The sequence below is a fragment of the Xenopus laevis genome, chromosome 1S (assembly GCF_017654675.1).
Source record: "Xenopus laevis strain J_2021 chromosome 1S, Xenopus_laevis_v10.1, whole genome shotgun sequence".
Taxonomy (NCBI): domain Eukaryota; kingdom Metazoa; phylum Chordata; class Amphibia; order Anura; family Pipidae; genus Xenopus; species Xenopus laevis.
The window spans coordinates 89391258-89403490 of record NC_054372.1 but is presented as its reverse complement, the minus strand read 5'-3'; the positions used below and the strand labels follow the sequence as shown (position 1 = coordinate 89403490).

General features: G+C 40.9%; 1 long non-coding RNA gene across 1 annotated transcript in view; it reads left to right on the top strand.

The window, feature by feature from the left end:
* The first annotated feature begins 7868 nt into the window (after positions 1-7868).
* Positions 7869-12233, top strand: part of LOC121399364 — a 46789-nt gene continuing 42424 nt past the window's right edge. Inside the window, exon 1 of the long non-coding RNA XR_005964956.1 lies at positions 7869-8265. This is a non-coding gene — a long non-coding RNA (uncharacterized LOC121399364). The remainder of the gene's footprint in view (positions 8266-12233) is intronic.

The window sequence follows — 12233 nt, the reverse complement described above, 5'->3', positions numbered from 1 at the left end:
CTGGATGATCTCATGTCCCTCGCCATCCAGGTAGATAGAAGGCAATGGGAGAGAAGGGGTGAGAGGAGTACAAACTTCACTGGGGTTACTAATCTAAGATCTAATGTGGTGACCACATTCTTCTAACCCCTCTGTGCCTTTGCCTCAGGAGGAGCCTATGCAATTAGGCATATCCCATCTAACTCCTGAGGAAAAGGCACACAGGCGTTCCCTGGGTCTTTGTATGTACTGTGGTGAAAAGGGACATTTTCTAAACCAATGCTCTAAGAGGCCGGGACACTCCGAAGCCTAAATGGAGATGGGGAGCTCCATTTGGGTGCAGGAATTTCCTCTCCCCAATCTGCCTCTAAGGTTCTGTTACCAGTCAAACTAACCTGGCGTACAGGCTCTGTCAGGGTGTCCGCTTTTGTGGATTCAGGGGCAGAGGGGAACTTTTTGGACGCTGCATTTGCAGCCAAACATAACATTCCATTGGTTCCTCTAAGTTCCCCCTGAAAATTTGGCAAGTGGACAAAAGACCCTTGGGGTCGGGTATAGTGTCCAAGAAGGCTGTTTTTCTATCTATGTCTATTAATCATCTGCATGGTGAGGAGACAGAGCTGTACATCATTGAGGGTGCTACTTCTCCTCTCATCTTGGGGTTACCATGGCTCCAGTGGCATAACCCTCTAATTGATTGGGTTTCAAAGAGGGTAGTTCAATGGGATTCAGAGTGTGAGGGGGGTCTGTATTCCTCAGGTAGTAGCTACTACCTCTCTAGAAGGGTTACCTGCAGTTTATGCTGAATTTGAGGATGTTTTCTCTAAAAAGGCTGCTGAAACCTTACCCCCACATCGGCCATATGATTGCCCAATCTAATCCCAGGGTCTACACCTCCTCGTGGGAGAACCTACCCTCTTTCATTGCCAGAAGCCCAGGCTATGAAAGAATATATTTGGGAAAATCTGGAAAGAGGCTTCATTCGGCCTTCCTGTTCCCCTGCTGGGGCTGGGTTTTTCTTTGTGGGGAAAAAAGATGGGGGTCTTCGTCCCTATATTGATTATAGGGGTCTCAATAAGATCACCATTAAGAACCGCTATCCTCTTCCCTTGATCTCTGAGTTGTTTGATCAGATCAAGTATGCTAAGATTTATACTAAACTAGATCTCAGGAGAGCTTATAACCTCATTTGTTTAAGGGAAGGGGATGAGCGGAAAACAGCGTTCAACACCAGGGATGGCCACTACGAATATTTGGTGATGCCATTCGGTCTTTGTAACGCCCCCGTAGTGTTCCAGGAATATTCAATGACATCTTTCGGGACCTGCTGGGGATATTCGTAGTGGTCTATCTTGATGACATTCTTATTTTCTCTTCTAATCTGGGTGAACACAAGAATCATGTCTGTGAGGTCTTGCATAGACTTAGAGAAAATAATCTGTATGCAAAACTTGAGAAGTGTACTTTTGAGGTTACCTCTGGTCAGTTTTTTGGGTTTAACATTTCTAACAGGGGTCTTGAGATGGATCCAGGGAAGGTGAGAGCTGTCCTAGAATGGACCCAACCCCTTTCTTTACGAGCAACCCAAAGATTCTTCGGTTTTGCAAATTATTACCGCCAATTCATCAAGAATTTTCCCCTGGTAGTTGCCCCAATCACCAACTTGACCAAAAAGGGTGCTGACCCTAGTATTTGGCCCCCAGAAGCAGTTCAAGCTTTCGAACGCCTCAAAAAAGAGTTCAGTTCTGCCCCTATTTTGCAGCATCCAGATACTGCCTTACCATTTATTGTGGAGGTAGATGCCTCTGAAGTGGGTGCTGGGGCAGTCCTTTCCCAAAGGCACCCAACAAGTTACATCTCTGCGCCTTTTTCTCTATGAAGTTTTCGCCTGCAGAGGCAAACTATGATATTGGAAACAGGGAAATGTTGGCTATCAAGTGGGCCTTTGAGGAATGGCGGCATCTACTTGAAGGTGCTAAACATATGGTAACAGTATATACAGACCATAAAAACCTGCTTTATATAGAATCGGCCAAACGGCTAAATCCTAGGCAAGCTAGATGGGCATTGTTCTTCACCAGGTTTAACTTCTCTTTAACATGCAGGCCTGGATCTAAAAACACCAAAGCTGATGCACTCTCTAGGAGTTTTGAATCTACCTCCTCTGACTCTAGTGAGTGCATCCCCATCATTCCTAGGGAGTTGATTGCAGCCGCATTAGATTCTGACCTCTTCTCCTTGTTGTCCCCTGTCCAATCTTCTGCTCCTGCAGACACTCCCTCTGGGAGAATGTTTGTGCTTGAGGAGCTGAGGTAACAAGTTCTGGAAGAGGTTCATAACTCCAAAATGGCTGGGCATCCTGACATTGCCAAATCTATTTCCTTGTTAACCCGCCATGTGTGGTGGCCTTCTTTTAAACAGGATGCTAAGGTTTTCGTAAATTCTTGTCCAATTTGTCAAAGGTCTAAATCCTCTCGTCAATTGTCACAGGGTCTGTTAAATCCGTTACCAATCCCTGAGAGGCCATGGTCCCATCTTTCAATGGATTTCATTCTAGATCTGCCTTCCTCTCAGGGTAAAACTGTAAATTGGGTGGTGGTGGATAGGTTTAGTAAAACGAGCCATTTTGTTGCCCTTCCACACCTCCCTTCTGCCAAAACCTTAGCCGATCTGTTTATCTCTCATATTTTCAGGTTACATGGGTTTCCTGTTAACATTGTGTCTGACAGAGGAGTTCAGTTTGTCTCGAAGTTTTGGAGAGCTTTCTGCTCTTTAATTGGCATTGATTTATCCTTCTCAACTGCTTACCATCCCCAAACCAACGGACAAACTGAAAGAGTGAATCAATCTCTTGAGCAATATCTCAGGTGTTATGTGTCTGATAACCAGTCCTCTTGGGCTGAATTGTTGCCCTGGGCAGAGTTTGCCTACAATAATGCCACTCACTCCTCTTCTGGGGAGTCTCCTTTCTTTATTGTAAATGGGCTACATCCAAAAGCATTTTCTTTTTCTGGTTTAGATTCCTCTGTACCCTCTGCTAATTCCTCTGTCAATCATTTTTCTAAAATTTGGTCTCAAGTTCATCATTCTCTTTCTGCAGCTTTCTCTGCTCAAAAGAAAGCTGCAGATAGATCTCGTAGAGAGGCTCCTCAATACAAGGTGGGAGATTCTGTTTGGCTATCTACCAAAAATATTAAGTTGAAGGTTCCCTCTCTCAAACTGGGGCCCAGGTTCATTGGTCCATACCCAATAACTGAAATAATCAATTCCTCTTCTGTTTGTCTCCAATTACCTGCAGAGTTTAAAATATCTAATTCTTTTCATGTCTCTCTCCTAAAACCAGCCACTCAAGTCCGTCATATTCCTGTTCCTCCCCTAGTGTTAGTCGAAGGTCAGCCTGAATTTGAGATCCAGGAGTTCCTTGATTCTTGGTTGGTACGGTGTAAGCTCCAATATCTTATTAAGTGGAAGGGCTTTGGCCCAGAGGAGAACTCCTGGGTCTCAGGATTACGCCAGCGCGCATTGTCGCACGTTTTGGCGCAAATATTTATTGTATTTAAGGCCCATTCTGACCCCCAGCCAGTGCCTGTGATAGAATCTTGATTCTAGTGGTTCCTGAAGCCTTGTGCTGTCTGTTCCTGTAAGCTTTATCTCTTATTCCGGTTTTGATCCCTGCCTGTTCCTGACAATTCTGATATCCGAACTCTGACCTTTGCCTCCATCTCGACTACTCTTTCTGCCTGATCCCATCTGTTTGATTACCCGGTTTTGACCCTTGCCTGCCTGACGATTCTTGATATCTGCCTGCCTCGACCCAGCCTGTCTGACGATTCTCTTGCCTGCTCCATTTGTACTGTGACCTTCGGCCCAAAAGACTCTGCTAACACCCGTGCCCTTTTGCCAGCCAGAACATCTCGCCTTGCACCTCTCGTTAAGTCCAGGTGGCACCCAAGTAAGCTGAGGGCTCCTCCCAAAGCCCAACGGTGGTCACACTACTGGTGAAGCCGAGCCGAGACCAGGGTGCTTGGCACTTGTTCTGGTATTGGGTGCCGGTCGTGACAGAATCAAATACATGTCTAGCTACATGTAGAATCGGATGGAATTACCTTTTATAGTTGTGCTAGCTGATTGCTATCTGAAACTCTATAAACCTTATTTATGAACTCAAACAGCTAGCATGGACATAGATTCAGATACTAATGCTATTATTAACACAAGGAACTGAAGTAATAATATTCAAGCACAAATTCAAGGAAATTAGACTGCCACAATTTGTGTGTGACATACTGAATCAGGTGCCATTTTGAGAGGAGGCCACATCTGGTCCAGGAAACACAGTATTTTGATAGGTTTTTTTTGTTGTTTTCCTGGTGCCAAATAGCAAGTGATTTTAATCTGTTTGTCCTATAAATAATGATTATATGTTATAGCTTTACATTGCTTGGATGTGCAGTCTCTCTTTTATACATTTACTTTTGCCACTGATTTTGATGCCAGTGTAGCTTATGTAGGGGCCCATAGGGTTAATGTGCCCATATGGCTTTAAATCCCTACACTTCCTGATCTCCCTAGTTGCTGTGCCCATGTAGCTAGTTTTAATTTACATATCCCAGTTATTAGCCAGGAGGCGCTGTGACCACTTCCTGTGACACTTTGGTATAGTTAGTGAGAAGGGGTGGATTTTCCTCTTTGGCTCCTGGTGTCTGACCCATCCGGATGTTTTCATTGAGTCTGGGTACAACAAGGCCCAGTAAAGCCAGTTTGCCCTAGAGGGACCTGAACCTCTAGTGTGGAAGTCGGGAGCAGGGACCCTGTGAATGAGACTAATGAATGCCAGGAATATAATTGTTATAGTATTCTCTAGGAGAGTAAGACAGTGAGGAAGATATAAAGAGCAGCTTTGTGCTCCATCAAGGAGGTGTAGCAGAGAGTAGCTTCCCAGGCTATAATATTACCTACAGTAAAGGGACCACAGTGTTAGGCTTTAGGTGCTCCTCCTGACCACTCCACTGGGTGGGATTCAGACTACGTGTGAGGTATTTCTGAGGGAAGTTGTACTGCATTGACTACATCCTCAGGGAATGCACCTGCATCTATCTCTGATATACTGTCTGAGCTGTGTGCCTATATATTCTGCAAATGCATCTGTACTGATGTAATTACCCTGTGGATCATTTGTCTTTGACAAATAAACTATTTGTTCTATTCGACTGCAAGAACCTCCTGGCACATTTTTCTTTATTCAGTTCATGCACAGTAGTCTGCGGGAGTTGTAGTTGCACTACACCGCGGTTTCCATTTCTTCCATCACTTTACAAAGGCCCAGCCTTACGTGTTAGAGTCAAATGTAACCCATGCTCTAGTATACTAGCTGGTTGTTAACCCTCTTGGCCTAAATAGTCCAAAAACATGTTACACATATGTAGTTAATAGTCATGTTTTACTTTCAGGATGCTTCTTTAGAGGAAAATATATCAAATGCTAACTGATGATTTATCAAGAGGTATGTTTTTATGTATATTGCATGGGTCACTGTTAGTGTTGTAAAGGCCCAGGAGCAATGTTATTGACTTGGCTTTTCAAAGCAGCAAAGTTTCTACCAATGTTTTCTTAATTTGCCCTTCCTACAGGATGCCTAAAGAGTTTACAGTCATCTGACAAGGGCACATGATATGATGTGTAAACAGTGTCAAGCAGTACAGTTACATTATACATCGCTCAGATCAAAAGATAATTCAATTCTGAAATCTTCACAACAACTTTAAAAACTTTCCATTCTATAGGCTTCTCTTGTTTTTGTAGCGCTGCTCATTAGTAGGTGGTGTTCCCAGTTGGCCTTTCATCTCTCAGACTAATTTAATCTCAGTAATACTTTATTTAAAATTCCTGACATGGGGAACATAATCTATAAATTTACAGTATGAATGGGGATTATGGTTGGAATATGTAGGCTGTTTCTAAGGGTGTGTTTTCATTGGTTCAGTGGATATCAAGTCTATCTTGCAGTGCTAGGTAAAATCTGCAAGAAGTTTGTATGTTCTCCCTGAGTCTGTGTGGGTTTCCGGTTGGGTACTGCAGTTTCCATCCACACTCCTAATAGAATTGATGTTGTATGTAAATGTGAAAGGGACGTTAGACTGTAAGCTCCACTAGACCAGTGAATGTTGTATATTCTCTGTTTTATCACTGCAGCATATGATCGAGCTATATAAATAAGAGGAATTAAATCCACAGACAAACTGTTGAGCCTTTTTTTCCATTCCCTAAATGTTATTGTTATCTATTTTCTTTGCTGTTTGGCAAGACATATACACATTGCTTCAATTTACTATCACATTTGCAGTCACCTTTGTTTTAAAGATAATATAGGGAATTAAGGAAATGTAACATTTCATTTATCAGCTCAGCAAGGATCACATTCCTGTAGCATTTGGGACATAATGGATGAATATTGAACTTTACAGGCTTTGGAAAACCATTTTCTTCTGCATGATGGTCTTTCTAGCTAAAAGGCTGTAGCATTCCATGATATACAGCTGGAAGTCCCACAAAACAAGATAATGTACAACAGCTTGAAACATTTTTTTGTCTGTAAAACATCTAACAGAACATATAGACAGGGAAATTCTGCCCTGCTTGCTGCCCTGAGGCAGCCCTTCTGATGCCACCTCATCTAACCTCCCACACCTTTTTGGTGCTCCAACCCGAGTAAAGAGGGATTGTATCGCTACTGCAGAGAGTGCCAAGTTCTGCTTAAAAGAAAAACACATTTCAACTCTTCAAATTATCAGGAGTGGTTTTTGCTGCTCCATGTAACCTGTGAGTTCTGGCAAATGCCAGAGGGGCTGCTATAAGGTCCCATAGAAAGTCAGTATTTAGTGGGCTGGTGGGGGCTGTTTGGGCCTCTGTGTGCGCTGATTGGGCCTCTGTGTACCTGAAATGCCAGGGCCTATTTTAATTCTCAGTCCGGACCTGGCCTGAGGCGAGTTTATCAAAGAAACTGCTAAGTGATACTGGTTGGCTGGAAATCTTAAAGACATAGCTTGGCTTAGAGAGGTACTGACACCAGAAAATAAACCTTGTCTTTGAATGCTATTTGTAATTTTGCATGAAAGTATTTGCCTGTTGCTTTTACATTACCTTCTTTCCCCCATGTTCCTCTATGAGGGGGCTGCCATATTTGTGCAGCAGTAGGCCAGTAGCATTAGAAACTCTAACTGACAAGTTGAGAATGGACAGTCAGGTTGGCAAAACAGTCGGGTTTAGGAACTTCAACTAACAATTACTTACAAAAGCAGAACTATCAGCGAAAAACAAGCAACATGACCTCTAGGTAACTTTTAATGTAGATTAATATTTTAAAAATAAAATTTTTAGTGTCAGTGTCACTTTAAGGTTTAGGGACAGGGTCAGGTAAGATTTTTTTCTTGCAAAATGAGGCAACATGTTTAGCTAGGCCCTCTTTGCCTTTAGCCTCAGACCAAGTATCCACTAAGATATTTTGCCATGAATGCTGCAGGGAATGTAGTGTTCCTGGACAATTCACTGTGTATATACAGTACATATCAAAGAGCCCTTTTAGTTTCATAGTACAGCAGGTTAAAAAAATACATGTCTCTTCCAGAACACTTTACAAGCTGATACAGAGGAAGTAAAATCACACAACCATCAGCTTTCCAACTGTCACTGTGAATGGGAATTCAGTTCCTTCATTCTCCTAAAAAAGGCAGCTGGAATATTCCCAGGATGAACTGCAAATTGTTTTGAAATGGTCCTTATATTTTATATATATATATATATATATATATATATATATATATATATATATATATATATATCTATATATATCTATATATATATATATATATATATCTATATATATATATAATCTACAGTCTGGTCATTTCCCTATGGGACCAGACTGTAAATTATATCCTTATAAACGGCGCGTTCTGACGTCGGAACGCGCCGATTATAGCTTAATGCGTCAGCAGCTATCAGTGCTGCACTCTCCCTACAGCTTTCCTCCTGCTTTGTCTGCCTCACTTCCGCCTTCACGCTGCGTGCTCTCTCGCGCCTCCTATTAAGGTAGTGCTGCCTTTCCTACCTCTCCGTTCTCCATTTGTCTCCCACCCTCTGATGCTTGCTCCCTCTGTCTCTCTTCCTCTTCTGTTCCCCCTCCATTACTGATCTTGCTTCGTCTGCCTCGGGCTTCCGCTCCTCCTCCCTCTGCCCCTCCCACACCCTGTCACCGTTTGTTCCTGTTTCTTCAGCGCTCCAATCCAGGTAACTTCAATATTGCTCCGTCTGCCTCTCTCTACTGCTCCCCCTCCTTCTTCGTCACACTCCATCTGCCCCTCCCACACCCTGTTACTCTTTGTCTCGATCTGTTTGCTGCTCCCACCCCCCAGCTTCAAACTTTAGTCTCGCTGCGTCTGTCCCTCCCACTCACGTCCCTCTTGTGCCATCAATCTCCTTGTCTGTTTATCTCACTCAGTTCATCTCTGGAGTTGCCCACCCCCCTGCATTTTACACCCTTCGTGCCTTTCCCCTTCTGCCACTTTTTAGCTTAAAGCCAAATGACTGCAACTGCAACCATGTGGTCAGAATGCCACAGAACTTAGTTTAAAGGAGAAGAATCACACAGGGAGACAATAAAAAAAGTAAAAACACTGTAGATTATAATGGATAATGTACCCCCTACAGAAAATTATAAAGATATTAATAGTCACCTCGGAGTTATGTGACCTGTATAAAAGCACTCGGCCTGCGGCCTCGTGCTTTTATATGGTCACATAACTCCTCGGTAACATAATATCTTTATAAATTACAGTAGGGGGTACATTATCCACTATATATATATATATATATATCTATATATATATAGATATATATATACGCACAATGTTTTTATAGTAAATATAATTTCTTTACAAACTATCATTTTATAAAGAAAGTCATACAGCTTATTTTTCCTCTCATTATTTGGTCTGAGTTACAAACGTTGTGAAGTTGCTTTGAGTGACTACTTTCATTTTCAAAACCATGAGAACCTGTGAAACGGGTCATAATGAAGGATTTTTTTTAAAACTCTTTTCAGTACAGTCATTACTCACTGTGTCCTTTTCTATGCTTTTAGTGTATACACACAAGTCTAATTTAGGTTTCAGGTGGCATACTAGTGATACTGTTATTTACCAAATATATTATGTAGGACACATACCCTTCATTTCTGACATTTCCTGTTTCACTTAAAGGGAATGTGGTAGGTTAAAAAGCAGAGTAGTAGGTTTTGTAATGGAAAAATACAACTACTTGAGGTTCTTATGGAGATACTGCAGCAATTGGTCTAAAGGGGAAAGCACATAGCTGGAACAGGTTTGTGTGTAAAGATGATAGCACTATGCAATGGAAAATAGCATGCCCTTGTTTTTGTATTCTTTTTTGTATTTAACAAATGCTATGTTTTCAATACATTTTCTTTAAAAGACACAATCACAAAAGCATCTTATATATGATGCACTGTCGTCTGTATATCACTCTTTGGCATTTACTTTTGAAATGTGTTTTTCCGCTTTAAATGTCCAACTTTACGGACTTTACTAAATAACCCCCCAAAAGTAACATTTTATATTTTTTTTTTATATTCTTTATATTTCCAAAAGAAATAAAGGCATTTTCTTAGACAATATGTAGTCAAAGAGAAAAGAAATAGTATCTTCTAGTATCTTCTAGAGTACTATTAACACAATGTTAATATCCAATCATACTGCATGTACATATTATTAATCTCTATACCATCATTTATACTTTGTGGTATAGGTATAGATTCACGTTATTGATTACATTTTATGTAGATGACTATTTATGCATTCCTTTCACATCTTGCCCACTTTTAAGAATTTAAGTCATAGATGTATTACAGTAATGCCTTTGACTTTTGTGAATAAATGAACTGATGTTAAAATCAAAACAGTTAGAACAGCAGAGGGTACTAAATTCAAGTAAAAAATAAGTATATTTAGCAAAAGTGCTCAAAAGAGGATATCATGACACAAGGGTGCACATCAAGATGCAAGATAGCACATGTCATGGTGCATGCAAGTACGTACATTGTGTCGCACACAGGAAGACACTATTTAACTAGCTTCTACATTCAGGTTTGCTTTTATACATTGTTTCTTTGCTTCTCCTTAATTCTGTTTATGTTGTTGATTTATGAACTTGATTTTGGCCCCTTGTCTGTTTGACTGTTCTTTAAAAACTTTCCTTTGTACCTTGTCTGGTGTTCCTGATTATTGTTGCTGACCCTTGGCCTATATGTGGATCCTGCTGTACTATAGTTTCTGACCTCTGACCTGTTTCGGTTGGTCCACATCTGCTGCCTGCTCTTACCTAAGTCTGTTCTTTCCGACAACAGTTTCTGCTTCCAGAAGTCTCCCAGTGAACCTGTTTACCATTGCATGAAGATCATGTGGCTTTTATACCTCACCTTCACAAGCTACCCCTCATTGTCAACAGAGGGCATACTAGCAGTCCTCCTCAGCATTGTGGTTCCAGTACATGGAAAGCTTGACAATGGTGTAGCGTGTTGCTGTTAGCATTCCTACCATTATTACAGTTGCTTGATCTCAACATCTAGTTACTAAACTATCCCTGCCCAGAGTAGCTGACAAAATGTAAGATGGGGCCATGCTGTGCTATCTGGCCAGCAATCTTGGCACACAGTATAATTAAAAAAACAAATTCACAATATTTTCAGGGCATTATTTTCCAAAATAGAGCTATCTTGTGGTATCAAATACAGTATGCCTGTGGCTATAGGGTATTTTAGGGCAGTTAGTGCTGCAGTTGATAACCAAGTAGATTTGTCAATGTGTCAGAATGCTCAAAGCAGACAAATTCATTTGTGCCCTATGGACTCATTAGCAGCAGTGAGCACTATCACCTGTCTGAATCTTTGCTCCAAAATGCAAATTACATGGCAATTGTTCTGGCCTGGAATATAAATTATAAAATGCTAAAGTGTCAAAATAGTTTTATTGAGTGGAAACTATTGTCACCATATGGTAACATTGACTGATATTTGACCAGTTTGTATCTCTACGTCATTTCAATTAAAGATTTAATATAGCAGTCATTTTTTTAGCGTGATGGCTTGTTATATAATTTACTATATAATTTGCTCACCAAAGTATAACCAAAGTATAACAATCATGAGCTGAATGTTTGTTCTAAGGCCTGAGCTGCACAGGAGACTAAGTAATTTACAACTTAATTTAACAGTGGCGTAAATGGTGGGGGTGCAGTAGAGACAATTGCACCTGGGCCTGCGCCCCCTAGAAGCCCGATGGAGCTGTGTTAAAACATATCGCTGGCGGCAGGATCAGGGGAAACTATTTCAGGACCAAAGCTACATAAGCAGCATTGTGGGGTTGGTCTACATACATTGGTAGTCAATAAAAGTTATGTTATTTGGTAAATGATCCTTGCAGTATTTAGAAGTGTAGTATTTAGTGTATCTCTAGTTATACCTGGTGTACTTGCAGCCTTGTGGAAGTAGAGGGGCCCTGCATATGATTTTCTAGAATCTTTTTCTACATTTTGTGTTTGTTTGCAAAAATTAAGTAAAAAGCCCATCTGGATATACTGTATGAGATACAGTATAAAAACCTATATAAGACTATTATAAGACAGAGAGATAAGGTAACAATCGCACCAAAGCATTTTCTTAGCACTAGGCATAAATAAACAGTTTTAAATATCAGGAATGCAATGGAAGTATTCCTTTAAGCAGATTTACAGTGAACTAGGACACAGCCTATTGTTTCACCTTGATGTTTTGTATGTTTAAGTAAATAAAATACCTCACAAACTTATAATCACATAGTGTGTCCCATGTTGAAGATATTACGTATTTTATTTGTTTAAAGGGATTACTCTTAATAATGAGGCAATTATGCAGGCTTGATTCTGTCTATGTGACACTTGCCCACACTGGGAGATTCGGATCAGGTGACTGAAATAGCGTGTGTGACAATTCAACAATCTTTATTGCAAACAAATTCATTAAACAGCATTAACAGTTTGACTGTATGTTGCTTTGTACTAATAGGTTGCATTTGCACATGCAAGGCTGTCCTGTCTAATAGGTCACTGCAAAATGTGTCACCCACCTCCCTATTTCCCTATTCAATGAGGCCCTCTTTCTCTAGAGAAAACCAACCCAACCCAAATGTGATGCTTGACTTAAA